The sequence below is a fragment of the Suncus etruscus genome, chromosome 3 (genome assembly GCF_024139225.1).
Source record: "Suncus etruscus isolate mSunEtr1 chromosome 3, mSunEtr1.pri.cur, whole genome shotgun sequence".
NCBI lineage: Eukaryota > Metazoa > Chordata > Mammalia > Eulipotyphla > Soricidae > Suncus > Suncus etruscus.
The window spans coordinates 45047727-45071647 of record NC_064850.1 but is presented as its reverse complement, the minus strand read 5'-3'; the positions used below and the strand labels follow the sequence as shown (position 1 = coordinate 45071647).

The window sequence follows — 23921 nt, the reverse complement described above, 5'->3', positions numbered from 1 at the left end:
TCCCAGGGGAGATCCTGGGAGATCTCAGAGAAAAAAGCAAAACCTAAAACCTTGAATCCGCTTGGGTTCAAAGGGCAAACATTTTTTTTTCTTGCTTTTCTCTGAGGCCAGTTTTGACCTAGGAAAAGCAGCTGGTTAAAGTTTACATATATATATGAAACACTTAGTCATAGCAAAAAGCACTCGCTGTTTCAACACAAGATTCCAACATACAATCTCAATGCACTCAAACAAACTTTCAGATTTACACAGCATATAAATTGACAAATATAGAGATGAGTAAAGATGAATTACAGATAAAAGATATGAGATGAGAAAAAATATGTGGGAAATTTTTTGGATGTCTCCAGACTTCCCCACCAGATCTTTGCTGGCTACATATCACAAGAAAAAAAAATTTTTTTTGAAAGGAAGGCCTTTTTAGAAGAGTAAGAAGAGCCGGCTCTAGTGAGAAGGTAGTTTTAGAAGAGGAATAGAAGAAATTAAGTGCATTTATTTCTTTAAATTCTTAGTTGGTAAATTTCTATTTTTATTGCATCAGATGATATGTAATTTTCTATAGATATACAACATGTTTATTATTTTTACATAACATTGAACAGAGACTTATAGTAAAATTTTACTCATTAGATGTTAGTTATCATGATGTTTAGACACATTTTCTAGTATATATCTTCCCCATAAGGTAAATGATAAGTGAGGGAGAATATAGGGTTGGAAAGTTCCTTTGCTTACACCATTATCCAAGTTAAAATAATTCCACTTTTAGCAACATTATTTGCTAATCCTAAGCTCATCAAAGGAGATGAAATATGTTCAATAGCCCAGGAATAAGGCCAGTTCTTCTGAGCAATGCAAGAAATATCTGTACCTGTATCCAAAAGTCCTAATAATTCCTTTCCCTGAATTCTAATAGGTATTAAAGGTCTCCTAGTTTCTAGTTCTTGATTTCTATAAGGCAAAGGTTCCCTAAGGTGTCCTCATATTCCTCAAACATTACAGGAGAACAAAACTTTGCAGCATCAGAAGATGCAGTATATGAACTGGTCAGTTGTATAAAATTTCTAATTCTTTGCACAGGAGTTGCAGAAGTCAAAACCAACATAGGTCTATTTTTAGAGGCTTTTTTCTCCAGTTCTGAGTCTAATTCACAATTATACTAATTTTTACATCCTTTTACAGAATTTATAATCTCAGAAGGCCCATGATTTTTTAATTTAGCCTTTTGAGCCATATTTCTAATTCAGGTCTATCATCTGTAAGATTACTAATTTGTCTCCATTAGAAGATAACATTGGCAGATGGGTGTTTTTTGTTTCTTTTGGTTCATGAGACTCCAGAATGTCCTGGTCCATCTTATTCGTTAAAGAACCAAGGACTAACTCTATGTACAAGAACCTGGATAAATTACTGTAATTGTTTAATGTAGTTATGAACTTCTACCTTAAAATAGTAGGAAAAATCTGCTTACCTTCTCGTACTGATGAGGTCCTATTCTGTGCACCTGGAAAATACAAAAGAGAGGAAAGGAAACGAGAGAGAGACAGCTTACTTCTTCCCTCAATGGTCCCCAAGTGTGTGGGCCCCATTTGTTGTTGGCAGCTTCTGTCCTACATCCATCAGTGAGATTTCCGTAAATCTACTTTAGGGAGAGTGGGTTGCACGGACGGCGAAATATGAAATATAAAATAATGAAACCACACACAGAGAATGTGGGGTCAACACGTTTCTGGCAGGAGTGCAACAAGTTTATTTTCCAAACAGGGGGTTTTATAGGGTTAAGCCAGTCACAGGTGAAGAATAATTATAATCAGAAAGCAAGATACAACAATAACAATACCTAAGCTATGGGTGTGCCTGTAAAAATTCTAAGTTACTGGCCCGGAGAGATAGCACAGCAGTGTTTGCCTTGCAAGCAGCCGATCCAGGACCAAAGGTGGTTGGTTCGAATCCCGGTGTCCCATACGGTCCCCCGTGCCTGCCAGGAGCTATTTCTGAGCAGACAGCCAGGAGTAACCCCTGAGCACCACCGGGTGTGGCCCAAAAACCAAAAACAAAACAAAACAAAACGAAATTCTAAGTTACAAGAGAGAAGGTTACACTCAAGGCAACCCTTTGCAAGCTTACTTCAAATGCAAAATCAGAACTAGGAGGAAGCAGGAAATATCTAGAAACTTGATCTTCCTGGGCTGGACTCCATTGTTTTAGGGGTCAAGTAAAGGAAAGAACCAATAGCCCAGGAGTCTGCTCTCTGGCTTCGTCCTTGACCATCAGAAACTGCAGCTGCAAGGACATATTTGAAAAAGAGAAAAAACATTGTCTTAGTAATCTTTGGTGCTGGAATTTCTGAGCCAAATTATTTGATAGAGGCCACAATTTTGCCCGAGATTTACAATGGAGAGAAACCAAATAATGACCAAAAATGTAATGCCAAGCATCTCTTAGGAAATTCCTCAACCATCACGCAGGGGAAAAAGGCATCCACAGCGGGCCTTTTGAGGAACCCCGTGAGGGTAATTTCAGTTCTCCCCACCAGGAAAATCTGAGAATATATCTGGTGGGCTGAGTTCCCCTAAAAGTTATGTATGCGTGGCAACCATACCATATCAACAACAAAAAATAAAAACTATATGATCAATCAATAGATGCAGAGAAAGCATTTGATAAGGTCCAATACCCATTCATAATAAAAACTCTCAACAAGATGGGAATGAAAGGAACTTTTTTCAATATACTCAAGGCCATTTACCATAAGCCCATGGCAAATTTTATACTTAATGGAAACAAACTAAAAGCCTTTCCTCTAAAATCTGGTACAAGACAAGGCTGTACCTTTTTGCCACTCCTATTTAACACAGCACTAGAAGTACTTGTCATAACAACTAGGCAAGAAAAATATGTCAAAAGCATCCAGATAAGAAAGGAAGAAGCTGCAGGGGGCAGGAAGGGAGCTGATGAACTTCTGGCTTCCAGCTATTAGGAAGCAAATGCCTCTCAGGAGTCAGAAGCTTCAGTAGGCAACATGGGGACTACATGGCTCCATGACCTCTTCGTTCTTTATGAAGCAGATTAATCCTCTTATATAGTGACAATTTTGCCCACTGGTATTTTTTTATTTGATTGTTTGTTTGCTTTTCCCACTTTGAGATCTGTTTTATAAGCAATACTGGTAGAAGAGTATCTCTGTGTAGAATTCATGTTTGAACCAAGTTACGAGGAATGTTGGATGTGATCCGTCGGCCCCCAGATGCACGAACAATATCTTGTGGCATTGTTTCTCTTTTGTATAGGCACATTAAAATGGGAAAATAATACATATGCAAACAAGTTCTTATCTAATAGAGATGGGAACACAAATTTGGTAATGCTGTTAGGCCTTATACCCTGAACATTGGCATAATGATTTGGCTTAGGCCTCAGAAGAATGGGCATTGCCCATACACCCCTGAACAATGGATACCATTTACGGAAATAACCACAATTGTCTATAGCCCTACCAGGATGCAAACCTCTACCATGGAAGACCTACGACTGCTCTGGCATTGACTTACTCCAAAGAGTGCTCTCAACACCCAGACGACTCAGCAACAACCTACTTGCAGGGCAGATCGCTTCGCATCTAAGGGTGTGCTGAAACTAGAGGATGCTCTACATCAGCCAGACTTTGAGGAAAGAAATGCATAGAATGCAGAATCTTTAAATATAGGAACCTGGTACCAACAAAAGCTAAGTTGTAAAAAAGTTTCACCGGGACCACGGAGAATGACTCAGTTGGACAGACTGGTATGCCAGGAGTCCAGAGTCGGTCTTATGCCAATAAACTTCTGGGGGTGAGGCCTTCTTGTAATCAGGCTAAGGATTTTTTTTCCATTTTCCCCCATATTTTTCTGGGCCTATGCAAACAACGGCAATTGCCACAGTCACACCTTTACTATTTTATTTTTTTTTAACACTTATCCTTTAAGAAAAAAAGACTGTTTACTAACTTAAAAACAAATAACTGTAGTAGAATGCCTGTCTTGAATAGAGGCAGGGGATGGGAAGGGGTGAGGGGGGCATTGGGAGGGGGGAATGTTACATTGGTGAAGGGGGATGTTCTGTTTGTGACTGTAACCCAACTATAATCATGTTTGTTATCATGGTGCTTAAATAAAGAAAAAGATGAAGAGAACATAGATTGTTAGGAAGATAGAAAATTTTAGAAATTTTAAAAAGTCATGATTTTGAATTGTTTAATGAAAATTGTATTTCTAGGATGTCCTAGATAAGTCAGGATGGGCTATTTTGTCCAGGATATTAATATAATATCAGTAATGACTTTTTAAGTTATTAAAAAACTTCATATTGGAAAAAAAAAGGAAGAAGTTAAGCTCTAACTGTTTGCAGATGACATGATACTATATTTAGAAAACCCTAAAGACTCTATCAGAAAGCCACTAACTTCAAGAGATAGTAGATTCATATAACAAAGTGGCAAGCTACAAAATTAACATGCACAAATCAATGTCCTTCTTATACACAAATAATGATAGTAAAATGGACCTTAGAAAAACAATCCTGGGGCTGTCGAGGTGGCACTAGAGATAAGGTGTCTGCCTTGCAAGCAATAGCCAAGGAAGGGCCACGGTTCGATCCCCCAGCGTCCCATATGGTCTCCCCAAGCCAGGGGCAATTTCTGAGCACTTAGCCAGGAGTAACCCCTGAGCATCAATGTGGCCCAAAAAAACAAGAAAGAAAGAAAAGAGAGAGAGAAAGAAAGAAAGAAAGAAGGAAGGAAGGAAGGAAGGAAGGAAGGAAGGAAGGAAGGAAGGAAGGAAGGAAGGAAGGAAGGAAGGAAGGAAGGAAGGAAGGAAGGAAGGAAGGAAGGAAGGAAGAAAGAGAAAGAAGAAAGAAAGAAGAAAGAAAGAAAGAAAGAAAGAAAGAAAGAAAGAAAGAAAGAAAGAAAGAAAGAAAGAAAGAAAGAAAGAAAGAAAGAAAGAAAGAAAGAAAAGAAAGAAAGAAAGAAAAAATCCTATTCCCTATAGTGCCACAGAAACTTAAATACCTTGGAGTCAACTTAAGAGATAAAGAACCTCTACAAAGAAAACTACAAAATATTTCTTCAAGAAATAAAAGAGGACACAAGAAAATGAGACACATACACTGTTAATGGATTGAGAGGATTAACATCATTAAAATGGCAATACTCCCCAAAGCGTTGTACAGATTTAATACAATTCCTTTAAGAATACCAATGACATTCTTCAAAGAAGTGGATCAAACACTCCTTAACTTCATTTAGAACAATAAACACCCATGAATAGTTAAAGCAACCCTTAGGAAAAAGAAGATGGGAGACATCAGTTTCCCCAACTTTAAATTGTATTACAAAGCAATAGTCATTAGAACAATATTGTATTGGAATAAAGACAGACCCTCAGATCAATGGATTAGAGTTTAGTACTCAGAGAATGTTCCCAGATATACAATCAATTAATCTTTGATAAAGAGGCAAGACATACAAAATGGAGCAAGGAAAGCCTCTTCAACAAGTGTTGGGACAATTAGTCAGCCACATGCAATAAAGTGAACTCAGACATCCATCTAACCCCATGCCCAAAGATCAAACTGAATAAATTAATACCTTGATATCAGGCCCTGAACCATAAGGTATATAGAATAACATGTAGGTAAAACACTCTATGACATTTCAACTAAATTATCTTCAAGGAGGAAACAGCACTGTCCAAACAAGTGGAAGAAAATAAACAAATGGAATTACATCCAATTAAGAAGCTTTGGCATCTCAAAGGAAAAAGTGACTAATATACAAAGGCCACCCACGGATTGAAGAAACTATTCAGCCAATCTCCATTAGATAAGGGGCTAACATCTAAGATATACAAGGTACTGACAGAACTTAACAAATAAAATCTAACTCCATCAAAAAATGGGTAGAAGAAATGAACAGAGACTTTATCAGACGGTCAAAAGGCACATGAAAAAATGTTCCACATCACTAATCATCAGGGATATGCAAATCAGAACAATGAATGGCATCTTATGCCACAGAGACTGGCACAATCACAAAGAATGAGAACAAACAGTGCAGGAGAGGATGTGGGGAGAAAGTAACTCTCATTCACTACTGGTGGGAATGCCATGTAGTCTAGCCTTTCTGGAAAACAATATGGAGATTCCTCAACAAACTGAAAATTGAGCTCCCATATGATCCAGCTATACCATTCCTAGGGATATAACATAGGAATACAAAAACATAATACAAAAAGACCCTCTGCATGCCTATGTTCATTGCAGCACTATTTTCAATAGTTAGAATATGGAAACAACCCAGATGCCCAACAACAGATGAGTGGCTATAGAAACTGGTATATACTCACAATGAAATACTTTTCAGCTGTCAGGAAAAATAAAGTCATGAAATTTTCCTACATATGGATAGACATGGAAACTATTATGCAGAGGAAAATAAATCAGAGGGAAAAAGATAAACACAGAATAGTCTCACTCATCTGTGGTGTTTAAGAAAAATAATAGTATGATAATAATAAACCAGAAACAATAGAGACAAGGTTTGAAAGGACCAGCCTATGATATGAAACTTACCAGAAAGATTGGTGCATGCAGTTAGAGAAATAACTATACCAACAACTATCATGATAATGGTTGTGAGTGAGAGAAATAGAATGTCTATCTTGAAGACAGGCAGTGGTAGGGGAGGAAGAAGATGGGGAACATTGGTGGTGGGAAGGTTACACTGGTGAAGGGGGGTGTACTTTTTTGACTGAAACCCAACCACAAACATGTTTGTAAACATGGTGCTTAAATAAATATATTAATTAAAATACACTGCAACCTATAAAAAACAGTTTAGCCTATTTTTAAAAGGAATGTCAACAAATATAAGCATTACGTATGTAGCTTTAACAATATGATACAATAATGAGTTACTAACCTGGTGTGCTTAAAGGTGAACTTGGGGTATAAATTTTCTCCAAAGTTGAAGATGGGATATAAATTTCTTGCGAAGGAGTAACTGTAGTAGAAATTTTGCTCGAAGGAGTAACTGTAGTAGAAGTTTTCCGTGAAGGAGTAATTGGGGTAGGATTTTTTTCCTTAGACTCTACATAAAGACAGATTCCATTAAATAGCCTTATCAATAAAAATTATTAACCCACTTAAAAATTAGTGGTGAAAATAAAAAAGTTTTACCTTCACTCTGTAATCCAACAAAAGTAATTTTACCTGATTATTTACTTTACATAAATAGGCTAAGAATCTTCATTAGAGGTTTGTTTTTCAAAGTGTTAACTAAAAACAAGTGATAAAATTATGTGTACAGAGCAAATATACTATCTTCATAACACTTAAGCATCAGATGGCATAATTGGTACCTTTTTCTTTTTATTATTTTTGGGATACACCCAGCAAGGGCTATTCCTATCTCTGTGCTCAGGAGTGACTTCAGGAGGTACTCAGGGGACCAAAGGTGATAGAATCCTCTTTTGCCACATGCAAGGCTAGTGATTCATTATCTTTACTATTTCTCTGGATTCTCTTTATTTTTCTAAAATTTATTTTTATTATTAAATCATCATAAGATATATAGTTAAATGTTGTTGATAGTTGAGTTTTGATCATTCAATGTTCCAACACCTACCCCTTCACCAGCATTCATTTCCCACCACCAAATCCCCCAGTTACTCTATTGTCCCCTTCATCTATACCCCATTCCCAGCCTTGGAAGACACTTTTCTCTCTCGCTATTTCTGTCTCTGTCTCTGTCTCTGTCTCTCTCTCTTTCTCTCTCTCTGTGTCTCTGTGTGTGTATCTATTTGTCTCTCTGTGTCCCCTTTTACCATTTTAGACATAACTTGATTTTTTTAATTCATTTTTTATTTCCCCTTTGTTACAGGGATTGGGTTATAAACCCCATAATGCTCAGTGCTTAATCCTGTATCTACACACAGAAGCCATTCCTGGTAGGGAAAGGGGGCCATCTGTTTGGTGAGGTCAACCAGGGGTGGCCATGTGCCAGGTAAGTGACCTACCCACTATCCTATGTCTCTAGCTACTGAATCGATTTCTGCTTTACCTATACGTTGCAGCATATAATTTTAAAACTAGTGCTAAAAATTATCATGTTATACAAGAAGGTTAGATTTGACTTGGAAGAAAGTTCCTAACAGTTTCTCTTCTTTCTATTTTGCATCTCACAATTCTGTCCTTATTCAAATACTACATTGTAATCATATGTACTGTGTAATTCTGATACACCTACAGTCAACTCTCTTGAGAAATGCTCCAAGAAAATTATAGTATGGTGTATTCTCCCACTGGGATCATATCTACAAGCAGATAAGTGAAATGTCATAGATCAAATAAGCAACAGGACACTATCAATCCACCAAAAACATCTCTTCGTCCAGTCAACCATGCCAAAACTACCTAAGGTAGAAGACCAACTACCCATACCCAGAATCTGACAGCAAGAGCAGAAAGGCTTCTAGCCACATGACCTCGAACACTGGAGGAAGCACCTCCAATTCTAGACCTTTAGGACCACAGATAATATACAACCAACATGAAAGCCAAACATTGGGTGTGCATGAGTTCAGCTGTGTATTGAACAAGGAAAGTAACCCCATACAGAAAAGAGTTACTGGGAAGAGCAGTCAATGGAGTGTCACAAACCCCTGGCCCATGAGTCAAAATAATTTCTGCCCATGTCCCACTCTTTCTTGTCTACTGCACGAAAGAAAAGCTAGAGGCAGCCCTTATTTGAGATAGATTCTTGCCACTATTCCCAAAACCTCTTGTAGGGAAGCTGACACTTCATTGCTATAAGCAAGGACTTTCCTGCCCTTTGGGTCCAGGAAAAATCAGCTCCCACTAAAACCAGAGGACCTGTATTGGGATGAGGAAGTGGGGTAGACAAAAATACAGGAGGTTTCTGGTGACACCATGGACTTTCCAGTTGTAATAGGACTTAATGCTGCATGCATGTGAGGAATGAAACCTGGTCCTGAACCTGGAGGACAGTCCATAGAGGTGTCAGCAATGATCTTGAGCAGGAATGAAAGAGCAAGGTGGGTGATCCAAAAATTATGCCTTTTAAATGCAGAAACTATGACCCTTTACCTCACTAGTACTAACCCTAGTGATGACTGAGGGGCTGGGTAATCTTCCTATGTGCAGCTAACTGCTTCAACATCATCCACCCAATTCTTCTACTTCCCGGGGAGGCAGCTTTGCACTAGATGACAGAGAACCAGCACAGTTTTCTATCAAACCTGTCATCTCATCTACCCAGTCGATATTATCTCAGCTACCAAATTCCACTTCAACCACCAATATTATAATAACCATGAATAATTACTCAAGTGGCGGTATATATATAAATAAATAAAATCACCACTAAGTAAACATATTCATGTCAATATTAACGAATGAGTGTAAATCACAGGAACTTAAACAACATGGAGGAAAATAATTGATTAGGGAATTATTTCTTCTTTCCATTATATAAATTATGTCTTCAAACTGAACCTATTTATTAAAAGTTCCAAGTCCTAAAAATGTTGCTGCTACCATTTTTATCCATCAAAATGCAAATGAAATGAACTCACATTTAGGTACATTTCTAAAAAAAAATTGAAAACATCCAAAATCACCACAGCACCATAAAACTTTAAGTTCACATGTCTGTCATAGAAATGAATAGAAAACTGAACAGTTACTAAAATTGTCCTTTTCAATGTTATTCATACACGTAATCAAAGAAATAAGGAAGATGCTTGTAATACCTGGAATACATGTTGGTAATGCAGGCTTCCAGTTGCTGTCAGAATCACATGTGATTATATTGCTGCCTTGGAGAACAAAACCTTGGAGGCATTCAAATATGATCTTTGTATTGTAGTAACGTTTCTTTGGAATGATTGAAATTGGTTCTCCATTTTTAACCACTGGATATGGACATACAACCACTGAAATGTTGCAAAATTTCAGAATCAACAGAAATCGTTGTCAACATAGGATAGTAAACACTTTGTCATGGTACAGTGAGAACAAGACTAGGAGAGTTACAAACAGTAGACTGACTGTATGCCCATATCTGTCAGGGCAGTAGTGTGAGGTCCAGCCCCTCTGGCATGCATCAGGAGCTCATTCCTTATGACTGGTGGTGCTCTTCCACTGCAAGGATTAACACAGGTTGTCTGTCCATCTTCAGCACAACAGTATGTGGTTTATTGGTTGGAGTGTGGGGGAGGCTATGAGGGCTGCTTGTTAGCCAATACCTGAACACATTTTTTCATTGTTGGCCTGTTGACTAATATGGGAAGGGATGGTTAACTTCATGAGAAATTTCTGCAAAGCAGAAATTCACAGAGGGCTGTGAATTCTTATCAGCGATGTCTCAGTATCTCCACCACTCCATATCCAGCTTTTTAGATTCTTTGCTACTTTTTTTTTAACTTTTTTTTTACTTAATTAAAGAAAATACATCATCACATAGTTGACACAGTTGGCAATAATATATTGTTTACAGATATGTGAGCACCAGGTTTTTTTTTTTTAAAGAATAGAAAGAATAAAGGGAAAAAGAATTAAAAATCAAAAAAGAGGGGCCGGGCGGTGGCACAAGAGGTAAGGTGCCTGCCTTGCCTGCGCTAGCCTTGGACGGACCACAGTTCGATCCCCCGGCGTCCCATATGGTCCCCCAAGCCAGGAGCAACTTCTGAGCGCATAGCCAGGAGTAACCCCTGAGCATTACCTGGTGTGGCCCAAAAACCAAAAAATAAAAAATAAAAAATAAATAAAAAATAAAAAAAGAAAGTAAAAAAAAATGCAGTAGAACATTTGTGAAAATTATTGTATTTCCAATAAAGTCATTAATATAGTGGAAGAAGATTTAGTGAGCTTATTGTTAACTGTCCTTCCTGTTATGTGTGCTGCTATAGGTTTAACAGTCTGAAACAGGGGCTGAAGACAGTATGGAGGTAAGGCATTTGCCTTTCATGCAGAAGGATGGTGGTTCGAATCCCAGCATCCCATATGGTCCCCTGTGCCTGCCAGGGGCAATTTCTGAGCGTAGATCCAGGAGTAACCTGTGAGTGCTGCCGGGCATGACCCAAAAACCAAAAAAAAAAAAAAGCAAAACAAAACAAAAAAAACACACAGTATCAAACAAAATAATTTGTCCAAAAATTCAAAGCACTGTCTCTGACACTGAGGCATTTAGGGGCATGTTCTCAGTTGTCAGATCTCCTGGACAAAGGAGGATATGGAAGAAGGGTACCTACATCTGCACCAAAAAATACCTGGTGATATCAGCCCAAACACTGGAATGCCTAAAGTTTGGTCAGATTGGTGTCTCCAAAGAGAATCAGGGAGGAATGGCGAGGCAGGGACACAGGCAATATGGTTTTCTGGGTGACAGATGCAGTAGACATGGCTTTGGGGGCTTGGTCCACCCTCTCTCTTGATTTCTTTCATTTAAATTTCTCTTCATGTGTATTGGTGTCTATAACAGTTATTGTAAAAACAATATATATCTGTAATAATGACACTGAGCAATGTTCTATATACATTTAGCCATCTGTATTTGTGAAGTAGGATTATTCAACCCCTTTGCCCATTTTCTTCTGTGAAATTTTTTATTTCAGTGTTGTGGCTATATTCACTAGTACTCAGTGCTAACTTCTGGCTCTATTGTCAGGGATCACTCCTTGTGGGCTATACAGTGCTGAGAATTTAATCCAATCACCAAATACAAAGTAAGCACCTTTGCTCCTGTACTATCTCTGGTCCTGAGTTGTTTTCTTAATAACAAGTCAAACTAAACTTCTCAGTGATAAATACAAGTCCATTAAAGATACATGCTTTAAAAACAGTTTTCCAGTGTCTTGTTTAATTTGTTATAGCTTTTATTACCATTACTTTAAGTGACTTTTGTAAGCTAGGAATTTTAGGTTTGGAAGTAGTATTTTTTTATAGTATCATGCCCCCCCCATATTTAAGACATCTCTAGTGAAGTGCCAATAATTTGTCTCAACAAGCCAGAGTTTTAAGATGTTTATTTTGTTTTAGTGGGCTTCCAAGCTATGCCCTGGAGAGTCTAGGGCCATGCCCAGAGATTCTCAGTCACCAAGATCAGTCAATTCAATTCTAGATAGTTTATTGTAACTGCCTCTGCTCCTGCCCTTTACTGGGAGAGAATTCCGGCCAGCAGCTTTCTCTCAACCGGGACAGAAGGCAGAAAGCAGCTACAAATGATTCGCGAGTGTTAAGCTCTTTTGTGAACACCTAAAAAATTAAGCTGTAGAAATTAGTAAAATGCTCAAGGTGTGTTCCAGTCAAGAGGCTTTAATGAGGGCAAGCAGGGTTTTTATGCCCTGCTCCTGTGGGAGGGGTAGTAACATAGGATTGAAACATAAACCAATCAGATTTGTACAAGTATAACAATTTTAACCAATGGGAGCATAAACACATTTTGATGGCGGGAAGGATAAAGAGGAACCTGGCAGGATGTGGGGAGGGGAAGCAAATCCTTAAACAAATAGCTAATTGATATTTACGCAAATACAATTTTTGTTTAGCCTATTTTCCATTTAAATCTTTCTTTTGTGCAAGCAATAAGGATCATAATTTAAACTTTACAAAAACCTATCTATAATTACGTTTTTGAGAGCAGTTACAAAAACAGGTTCCATGGAAAGGTTAAGGAATCTGGTTAAGCCAGATTCTGTGTGCCGGGCTAAATTTATTTGCAGAGTTTCTTTTTGGCTCGGGGCTAAGCAAACTTTATAGCTTGAATCAGGCGGTGGAAAATTCATACAGAGTTCCTTTGATATGTGGGATGCTCCGTCTCCCACAGTTTATGACCATTAGAAGTATGCTATTTTATGGAGTTATGTATAAAATCATTTAAAAATTTTTTGATATATACAATTAGCCTCTATTTCTTCCCATTTTCTACTGACATATTTGCTCTGTTTTGCCAAATTCTGTAGTGCCCGGGGGACCAAATTCAGTGCTGCTCAGGGTATGGTGTGGGGAAAACTCCTGATGGGCTTGGGAAAACATGATGCTAAGGAACAAACCTGGACCAGTCATATGAGCAAGCACTCTACCTATTGTACTATTGCTCCAACCTATCCACTGAAGTTTTGTACACCTATAATAAAAATCAACTAGACACACACACAGGCCTCATTCTAGATTCTCTGTCTCTCCATTAATTTATAAGGTTGTTCTTTCCCTATATCATTCTTCCAGGATCCTAGGCCCTGATGACACAGGGGACATGCAGCATGAATTGTTTATAAAATTATTGAGATTGATGTTTGAACTGGGTCAACTTTATACACTCACTCTTTTCTTGAACAAGATGTAAACCAAGCTACGAAAGCTCATAGCCACACAGCAGAAAGCTGACCATTTTGGGAGAAGAGGGAGAGCCATCACCCAGAATCACCATTTTCCTGGTTACCCTGTCTATGACCCTCTTTGATTCCCTTTGAGGACCCCAATCTGACCAAACTTCAGGTATGCTGGGATTTGGGCTGATATCACCAGGGCTTTATTGAGTAAGTGTGAACACCTTCCTCTTTTACTTCTTCAGGGAAGCCTAGCAGCTGAGACCACACCCCCAAAAGCTGCAGTATCAATAATGCTGCTTTGAATTTCCGGACACATTCATTAATTGAAACTGTCACCCTATAGAAACACAACAATTTAACGAAATAGACAGCTAACAAGAAGAGCTTACTAAACCTTCTGCCATTGTATTAATGACTTTATTGGGGATTATAATAATTTTCACAATTGTGCTTGCTAATGCTTTCTTTTTTATTTCGTTTTTAAAAACTTTCTTCTTTTCCTTTTTCTGTTTTCTTTCTATTCCTTGTTAAATAATTTTACTCCAATTTTCTAGAAACAAAAGTATTATGGTCAACAATGGGATGCATTTTCTTTAAATAGTTAAAAGGAAAAATTATTGCGATTACTCTAATTTTTTGTATAATCAGTGTGTCATGTTTTCAGTGGATTTTAATCATATTGTGTTGAATTTATAGATGAACATAGAAGTGATATTTCTGGGTTTCTATTTTTTTAAGCATGTATGGAGCCATTGCACAGATAATCTGGTAACTATACAGATCCTGTCAGCAAGAACCTTGTTTTGATGTGTGTGACTGCCAACGAGTGCACTGTACGACTAACAAATGCAACGAGTACCAGGAACAGTCGCATATCTGGGTTTCTTTTTATTTTGACTTCATTAATGCTCAGTCAGGGGTTATTCGTGGCTAGGTATTAATGAATCACTTCTGATAGTGCTCAGTGAACCATATGGATGCCAGAGATCGAATCTGGGTCAACATTGTGCAAGGTAAATGCCTGTGTACTGTGCTACTCTCTGGTCCAATAAGTGACATTTCTATCTTACTGAATTCTCAACCCAGGTGCACAGATAATCTTCATTCAAGATTTCATATATTGATATTAGTAGTGTTTAGTTTACAGCTCTTTCATGCGTGTCTAAATTATATTGGTATTTCATTTATACCGATTTATCTGTATGGCAGTTTTAATCAATTTTTTAAAATATTTAACCAGTGATATTTATTAGGTTATTGTGTAAATCAAACATTTGTGAATTTTATTAAAAATATTTATTCCCATGAGGGAGAAAATAAAAATGAATGGTACCAGGACCAATCAGCCATATGAATATTGAGTGGAAATAAAAAATGATCAGACTTAAACACCAACCCAAAGTCAACAACAATAGAATCGATACCCTATATACAACAAGCTATACACAGAGTGGAACAGTTACACTAGCACTCTGAGGGACAAAGGAGGGAGATATGGGACACTTGCTGGGAAAAGGGGTGGAGGGAGAACAGCTCTGGTGGTTGGAATGGCTCTGATTCATTGTCACTGTGTACCTTAAATATTATTGTGTAAAATGTGTTATTCAGGGACTGGAGAGATAGCATGGAGGTAAGGCGTTTACCTTGCATGCAGAAGGTCAGTGGTTCAAATCCCGGCATCCCATATGGTCCCCTGAGCCTGCCAGGAGCGATTTCTGAGCATAGAGCCAAGAGTATGCCCTGGGTGCTGCTGAGTGTGACCCAAAACCAAAAAAAAAGAAAAAAAGAAGATAAAAAGATTTGTTATTCACATTTGGTCACAATAAAAATAATTAAAAAAATATCAATTTCCAGTGGTTTGTTGTTAGTCTGTAGACTATTCCTTTCTGTATGATAAGCCATGCATTTTGCAAGTATTTGAGTCTAGAATTTTCTATAAAGATAATCATAACAAGGGGCAGAGCAGTGGTACAAGTAGTAGGGCTTTTGCCTTGCATGCACTAACTTAGGTTGGATGCATTTCGATTCTCCAGAGTCCCATATGGTTGCCCAAGCCAGGAGTCATTTCTGAGCGCATAGCCAGGAGTAATCCCTGAGAGTCACGGGGTATGGCCCAAAATGAAAAAAAAAAAAAAGATAATCATAATAAGGTGAAAATAGATTAAGATTTTCTTTTGTGGTGAGAAATAATTTGTTAAATTTTAGTTATAATTACATATAGTTTCCCCATAGAAGAAATGAAGATAGAAATAATGAAAATATTATTACCTTGACACCGAGGTGCTGTGCCAGACCATTCCCCATCACCAGAACAGACGCGCTTTTTTGGTCCAATAAGTGAGAATTCATCTTTCATATTTGAAGGGTTGCAGCTGTAAGTCACAACCTCACTATATTCAAATATTTCCTTGTGACTATTGGAATATTTCCCATTTGGTATTTTCTCAGGTGGTTGACAATAAATCTCTTAGAGTAGAAAAACAAGATATAAACAGCAAGATTTAAAGGAAAGGATTGCCATAGAAATAGAATCCCATAAGCTTGATAAATACAATCATTATAATAGCTACAATCTAGTTGTGAATCCAGTACTCATTTGGAAGACTTTATAAAAATGTGATAGACTAAATTCAAATAATTAATATAGATCAAGCAAAATGCATCTATTGAAACACCTATCTAAGGGGACCAGAGTGGGGGTTGCCTTACATGAGGGCCAACCCTGGTTCAATCCCTGGCATCCCATATGGTCCCAAGAGCCTGTCAGGAGTGATTTCTGAGGACAAAGATAAGAGAAACCCCTGAATACCTATGGATGTACAAAAAAACAGTGGGGGGGGGGGAGAGAAAGAAGCATTTATATAAAATACCTCTATCAGTATCAATATGTAGCTCCAAAGTCAATTTAGGTTTGTCTCATAAGACATTGGGGCCATTTAGAGAGTGAGGAAAAAATAAGTTAAATGGAGTTCAGAAATTTGATATAGTTTACAAATATATGTATCCACTAAATAGATGATTCACAAAATATCAACATTTCTTGTAACATTCTTTTTACTGTTTGTTTTCACCCTTAAAATTGTACAGGTAAACTTTACAGAGATTCCAAACTGTGTAATGTCACACAAAGTAACTCTAGATGTCTTTCTTTAGGCCAGATATGGATGAGATTTCCCAAATTGCCAAAAGTACAGTTTCAGTCTCACTGTTATTCCAACAGAAAGAAAACCAATAGGCATTCTAAAAGCAGGCACCAAAGAACACATCTCCTAACACTGACCAGTGATGAACACCCTCCACCCCTGACCCCCATATATATATTTGCCCTCTGTTTCACAAGGACTACATTACAGAAATAGTAAATAACATTTATTTTTATCAAGAAGGAATAAAAGCAAATTCAATAGTCACATCTACAACCACCAACACCTGCTGCTATTATGTTTTAGTTTCAAAAAGTAAAACTTAAGACTTCTTACAAGCTACTTGTAATATAAACACATGTTTATCCTTAGGCATCCTTTTCTTCTCAAAGCCCCCAATCTGTTCCCAAAACTAGATATGCGAGGCCCAAGCCTCCGTGCATCTGGATAAACAATTTCTGAAACAAGACTTATAGGCAATTCCTGAAACAAGATATGAGCAAGGTGCCTCCTCCCCTACACTAAGACCATACTAGCCCTTTTCTAGTGGGAAAGAAATGGTATACAAGCACCTGGCTTTTGACACACAAGGCAGAAGATCTGGAGTAGCTTTAAAAAGTCATCTATGATAAGAAAAGCCCCATGTAATACTCCTTGACACATAAATTATTCACGAAGAAACTACCATTTTATGTCAATGAAAGAATAATGGTGATGACAAAAAATGGAAAGCATGATCTATGATATAAGATTCATAACTGTAAGGGATCTTTAAAATTGCAAAGTTCTGATTCATGCTCTAACTTCTAAACATGATGGACTTACTTTCACATTGTGGAGGATCGTCATTCCAGTCCACGCCTTGTTCAAATAAATCACAATAAATAACTTCCTGTCCAAGGAGGCGATAACTAAGTAAGAAGAGGCAAATGTACTATTACTTATATACATAACATATATTACTTATATATACATAACTGAAAAGTAAAACTTTATGTAATTCCTCAACAGCAATTTGAGGAGCAGTCTGAGGCACCACCTGAACAGAGCTCAGGGAACTGCAATTTAATCCAATCAGAGCCGGTGCGAGAGAGCACACAGCTGCACTGCAGCCAGTGGCTACAACCGTCTGTCCTCATAGCAGAACTTCCTCTGCTATGCTTTCTATGTGGCAGGTTGTATGTGCAGTCGAACAACTTTGGGAATTTTATGGAGACTGAAAATTAATTCATATAAGTATTTAAGTAATTGTTATATATTATGTTTTAATTAATTATGTAATTAATATAAGTCAATTCTTGGTGACTGTCATAGTCACATCATACTCACTGTGATACCCTTTCCCTCATGCTTCCACTCAGGGAGGACTGTGGCTAAGGAGAAAACAGGCCCTACAGAGGGGCTATCTGCACCCACTGCTCTCTCTTGGCACTCTCGGGCTCAGCTTCCTGCTCCAGGATGAGGGAGAAACACCTGGCATGGGCAGTGGGAGGAAGCCTTAGCTCGTGGCAGTCCTGTCAGGTTGGTGCATTCTTCTAGGAATCACTCAGGATACGACTCTGTGGAATCTTCTCTGACAGTTTCTTTTATAGCTCCTATTCCTGCTGGACAAGACCCTCACTGCCATGGCCAGGGATAATTCAATTCTGCTATTTGGATTTCTCACTCACAGCAAGTAGGAAAACACATAACATTTCACTACAATGTCCACTTAAACATAAATGAAAATTAGCAGCACAGAAATAAAGCAACAGAGCAAGGCACGAAGAAAATACCAACACTGAGTAGGTAAGCAAGACAGAAAGTGATGATAGGGTCACAACACAGCCACCTGTCTTTCCAAGCCTCAGATGAGGATACAAAGCAGATTGGAATTTCGAGGATGGTAGAAGAGATTAGGGTGATTTTATTAGCACCACACAAAACAGAACTAAAGTCAAAAAAAAAAAAAAAAGGAGCCAAGATATAGCACAGTGGTAAGGCACTTGCCTTGCATGCAGAAGGACAGTGGTTCATATCCCAGCATCCCATATGGTCCCCTGAGCCTGCCAGGAACGATTTCTGAATATAGAGCCAGGAGTAGTCCCTGAGCGCTGCTGGGTGTGACCCAAAAAATTAAAAAAAAAAACAAAACAAAACAAAAAAGTTTAAGAACAGGAGAGTAGTGGGTGCAGAGATACAACAGAAGGTGGGATGTTTGCCTCAACACTGGTTACCCAGAGTAAATCCCTAGCAATCAATACGGTCCCCCGAGTCTAAAAGGACAATTTGGGTCAATGCTGGTCTGATAACACCCTTCAGTTATTTTGACCAAAGAATTAAGTTGGTAAACAATTCTATTTTTATAATTACAAGTGAAAATTAAAAATGTTAACTGAGAGGTGAACAATCTAGAATGAGAGCATGATGGTCAAGAATAAGTTGCTTATCCACTGCTGGTGGGAATGCCGTCTAGTTTAACCTTTATGGAAAGCAATATGGAGATTCCTCCAAAAACTGGAAATCGAGCTCCCATACGATCCAGCTATACCACTCCTAGGAATATACCCTAGGAACACAAAAATACAATATAAAAGCCCCTCCCTTACACCTATATTCATTGCAGCACTATTTACCATAGCAAGACTCTGGAAACAACCAAGATGCCCTTCAACAGACAAATGGCTAAAGAAACTGTGGTACATATACACAATGGAATATTATGCAACCGTCAGGAGAGATGAAGCCATGAAATTTTCCTAAACATGGATGTACATGGAATCTATTATGCTGAGTGAAATAAGTCAGAGAGAGAGAGAAAAATGCAGAATGGTCTCACTCATCTATGGGTTTTAAGAAAAATGAAAGATATTCTTGAAATAATAATTTTCAGACACAAAAGAGAAAAGAGCTGGAAATTACAGCTCACCTCAGGAAGCTGACCACAAAGAGTGATGAGTTTAGTTAGAGAAATAACTACATTTTGAACTGTCCTAATAATGAGAATGTATGAGGGAAATGGAAAGCCTGTTTAGAGTACAGGCGGGGGGTCGGGTGGGGAGGAGGGAGATTTGGGACATTGGTGATGGGAATGTTGTACTGGTGATGGGGGGTGTTCTTTACATGACTGAAATGCAAACATAATCATGTATGTAATCAAGGTATTTAAATAAAATATATATTAAAAATCTATTCTCATTGATGAGTATATATCTATATATGTCCCAAGAAAAGAAGCATTATTAATTCTAAGCCTGTATGAAATGGTGATATTAAAAGTACCTGAATTAATTTATATTTACTAATGAATATCTATGAAAGAACATTTGCCTTCACAATAACCTGATTAATGTAAGTATTAGATTAATTAATATCTTGAAATTTATCTCAGATTATCAATCTTATTTTATGATGCATTATTATTAAGAAATTAAACTATGGGGCAGCGAGGTGGCGCTAGAGGTAAGGTGTCTGCCTTGCAAGAGCTAGCCAAGGAACGGACCGCGGTTGGATCCCCCGGCGTCCCATATGGTCCCCCCAAGCCAGGGGCAATTTCTGAGCACTTAGCCAGGAGTAACCCCTGAGCATCAAATGGGTGTGGCCCAAAAAACAAACAAACAAAAAGAATAAATTGCTATGATTACTATGATTTCAATGTTTATAATAAGCTTATTGTTATCTGTAGCAACATTCAGATTTCATAATTTAAGCTGACTTGTATTAATTGCATATCTTTCTAGCCATACAATTGACTTATATTAATTATAAGTCTCCATAAAATTTTCACTCTCCATAAAATTCCCAAAGTTGTTCTGCTACACATACAACCTGCCACATAGATAGCAAAAGAAATCAACTTTAAGGTAATGTTTAAGAAGAAAATAAACACAAAAATGACTTTCATAACATTCACCCGATTTCCTCAGTGGAGCAACTTACCCCTCATAGCACATAAAACGAGCTTCTGAGCCAAACAGGAAGGACCCATTTCTATTGGTTATTTCACCATTCCTTGGTTCTGCTGGGGTCGGACATGACCTTACTAAAGGAAAATGTCAAATTTACTATTTTATACCAATTTCAAAATATCTGAGTCCAAGGCAAAATTCCACATTGCACCTTTATATTTATAGGATTATTATTTTCCTTACCTAGTGTAAGGGCAAAAGTGCGATTCAAGTTTACCCAGGCAACCAAATGCCAAGAAAGACTCCTTGGAGATTTCCTAGAACCTGAACAAATATACTAAAAAAAAAACAACTTAGACTCTCATGATGAAAATAGTAGCAGACATAAACCAGTCCAAAAGAGTCACAAAACATAAAAAAAAAAAAACCTGGTCACTTACATGTACAGGCCTCTTTGAGTGCTGTCCATGTGCCATCATTGTTACAAACAGTATGCATGGGAAGAGAAGGTATTCGCTTGTATTCTGAGCGGCACTCATAGTCTACTCTATCCCCAGGACCATAGGAATGTTTACTGCTCCCCTTGATCTTCATAGTCTTAAATGGTGATGGTTCTTCACAGGCATCTACAGAAAGAGAGTTACCCTTGAAAAGAAAGTATCTCTTTCCCATCCAGTGTAGCAGGGGGAACAATAGGTAAAAGATTCCAGTAGGACCTTCTAGGATGCTCCATACATGTACCCCAGTGGTGGAAAATGGTGTGTCCTGAGATTCAGGTAAAACCTTATTTGCCATCCTAGATTTGCTGGGAAAGCAGCTAGATTTTTCATTTTCCAGGAAGTGGAAAAGCCAGCATGGCCATGCCTGGACTAGCAGGTCCTTAATCTATCCAGTGCGAGGGCCTCCCCACTACTGGGATGCTACTAACAGTTTCAGAGGTCACAGATGTCAAGTGCCATCCGTGCCCTTATTCCATTGCCTGTCCCAGCTTTCTTCTAAGACTTTGGGATGGGGGTTGGGGGGACTCCTTCTGAGAATGTTGAGGAAATCAGGGCTGGGTGAGTGCAATCCCTGTCCAGAAGCCACATTCAGGAGGCAGCTGGTACACTGCGACTGAGTATCCTGGATCTAACGACCAATGCAGGTACCTCCTCTTCTCTGCCACTCACTGCTCATACCATACACTGCCACTCACTACTCATACCATACACTCTCCTGTACATTCACTTCTCACCACTTTGTCTCTGCACACTTACTGCTCAGACCACAGTCTCTTCTCTGGACACTCACTGCTCACACCACACTATATCCCCGCATACTCATAGCTCACTCTTCATGAACATTGCCTGCTCACACCCACTTTCCCCTGTACACTCACTGCTCACACCTACTCTCCCCTGCACACTCATGCTCACACTCTTCACACACTCACTGCTTACCCATTCTACACTGCCTGCCTACATCACTCTCCCCTGCACACTCTCCGTTCACAACACTCTCTCTTGCCTGTTCACTGTCCACACCACACTCTCCCTGCACTCACTGCTCACACCACACTCCCCTGCATGCTCACTGTTCACCTCACTCTCCCCTGCACATTCATTGTTCACACCACTCTCCCATACATGTTGCCTGTTCACATTATACTGTCTCCTGCATGCTCGATGTTCACATCACATTCTCCCTGCTCAGACAAGCCTGAGTGCCTTCAAAGTTGATGCCTGACACAGGGATTCTGGCCCTGTTTGCTACCCTTCACGCTCTCTACTGGCCCATGACCTTCCATGCAGGATTCAGGGCTGATGAGCCTTCCTGGTGTCTGCTGTGGACAGCCATGTGCCCCTGGCTGTGACCTGTGACCCCATGACCCTGACACCTGGCAAGACAAGTGCCCTCTAAGGCCCAAGGACCCAGGTAGAAAAGCAGGACAGGCCTGGGCTGTGAGAGTGGGGGAGCATAGGGGAGACTCGGCCCTCAGGGTTCCTGGCAGCACCTCGGTCCTCTGTGCTCGACCAACCCCTTCAGCAGACCACTGTTGCCCCACACCCGACACAAGCAGCCCCAGAGACCAAGCGTGGCTCTTCACCCTGACCCTGACCCCCGGATGGGCTCTTTGCCATGACTAGAGCCACTATGTGCTCTGACTAGAGCACTACCATGGGGCCTGGGCAGCAGGAGCAGCAGAGCTGTAGAAAGGGTCCAGATGCAGCTGTGAGAAGCGTGGCTCTTGGGGTCTCCAGGAAGAACCAGCATTTCTTGGCCTGGAAAGTCAGCTCCACAATGGGAGCCCAGAACCTGCTGTAGAACCTGAGCTGAGGCCCTGCTGGGGCCAATGAAGAGGATCTGGTGGGAAGGCTGGGCCTCAAGGGAATCAATTGGAGGCTCTGGGTGGGGCCTCTGTGACGGAGGGGGTGTGGCCTGCCTCCCTCTGACCAATCAGCTTGACCTGACCTGCCCACCCGTGGTCATACTTTCTGCTGCCAGACTGGCCTGTCCAGGACCCCAAGTGGGAGTCTGCAGGTTGGGAATGGGGGCCCGCCTCAGCGGCTAATCTGTTTAGACTGGGCAGGAAGGGAAGGGAGGAAGCTCAGGCTGCCTCAGGATAGTTTTAGAGGCCTGAAAGCTTACAGGGCTTGGAATTGGAGTGGCGCAGCACTGTTTGTGGCCTGGCTCCCTCAGGACCTCTGCTAGCTGCTACTACTGAAAGTAATGCCATGTTTGTTCAATCTGAAGAGGGTCAACAGTTTTTGGACATATTCTGAGAAACTCGTTATATGGTGTAATCACTCTTGGCTCTCATAGCAACAAAGCCGTGAAATGTGCCCTGGCTACTCTGACTGCCTGTCCAGTCAGATCATTTCCTGAGTGTGGGAGGCTGGGCTGAGAGCAGGGCAGTGTAACCCCTGCCTGGCAATCCCTCTTGTCCCACCCGCTGGATCAGGGGTTACACATCTGGACTGAGTTCAGCATGGTGGAGTTGGGACAGGAGGGCTGAAGCTGCTTTGCTCTGGGCTTCATGGAATGGACTGATCCTTGTGCTGTGGATCTCACACAGGGCTCGAAAATAATTTCATTTGTTTTGGATTTATAGGCCACTCCCTGTGGTGCTCAGTCTCTGCCTACAAATTACTCCTGGCAAGCTCGAGGCACCAAATGGGAGTGACTCAGAAGTCACTCCTGGCAGGCTCTGGGGACCATATGGGATGCTGAGGATTGAACCTGAGTTTGTCTCAGGATGGCCACATGCAAGGTAAAAGCCCTACCACTATGCTATCACTTGGGCCCCCTGAATATATTTTTAGAACAGAAATGCACAGACAGCTGTTTCTGGACTTTTGTATGAGGCCACTCTCAGAAGTGGTTAGGGCTTACTTCTGGTTCTGGGGCACACCTTAGTGATCACACCTTGTAGAATAAAAATATATAAAGTATAAAGTCCGCATGTTGGGTGAGACCTCTTCTGGCATGGCATCTCTAGCCCCATAGGCAAGTTGATGAAGCAGGAT

At 39.6% G+C, this 23921-nt stretch overlaps 1 non-coding gene across 1 annotated transcript; it reads right to left on the bottom strand.

Moving 5' to 3' along the window:
* Positions 1-14123: 14123 nt before the first annotated feature.
* Positions 14124-14257, bottom strand: LOC126005317 (small Cajal body-specific RNA 14). The gene has a single exon (XR_007494454.1). It is a non-coding gene; the product is annotated as a small Cajal body-specific RNA 14 (non-coding RNA).
* Positions 14258-23921: the final 9664 nt, after the last annotated feature.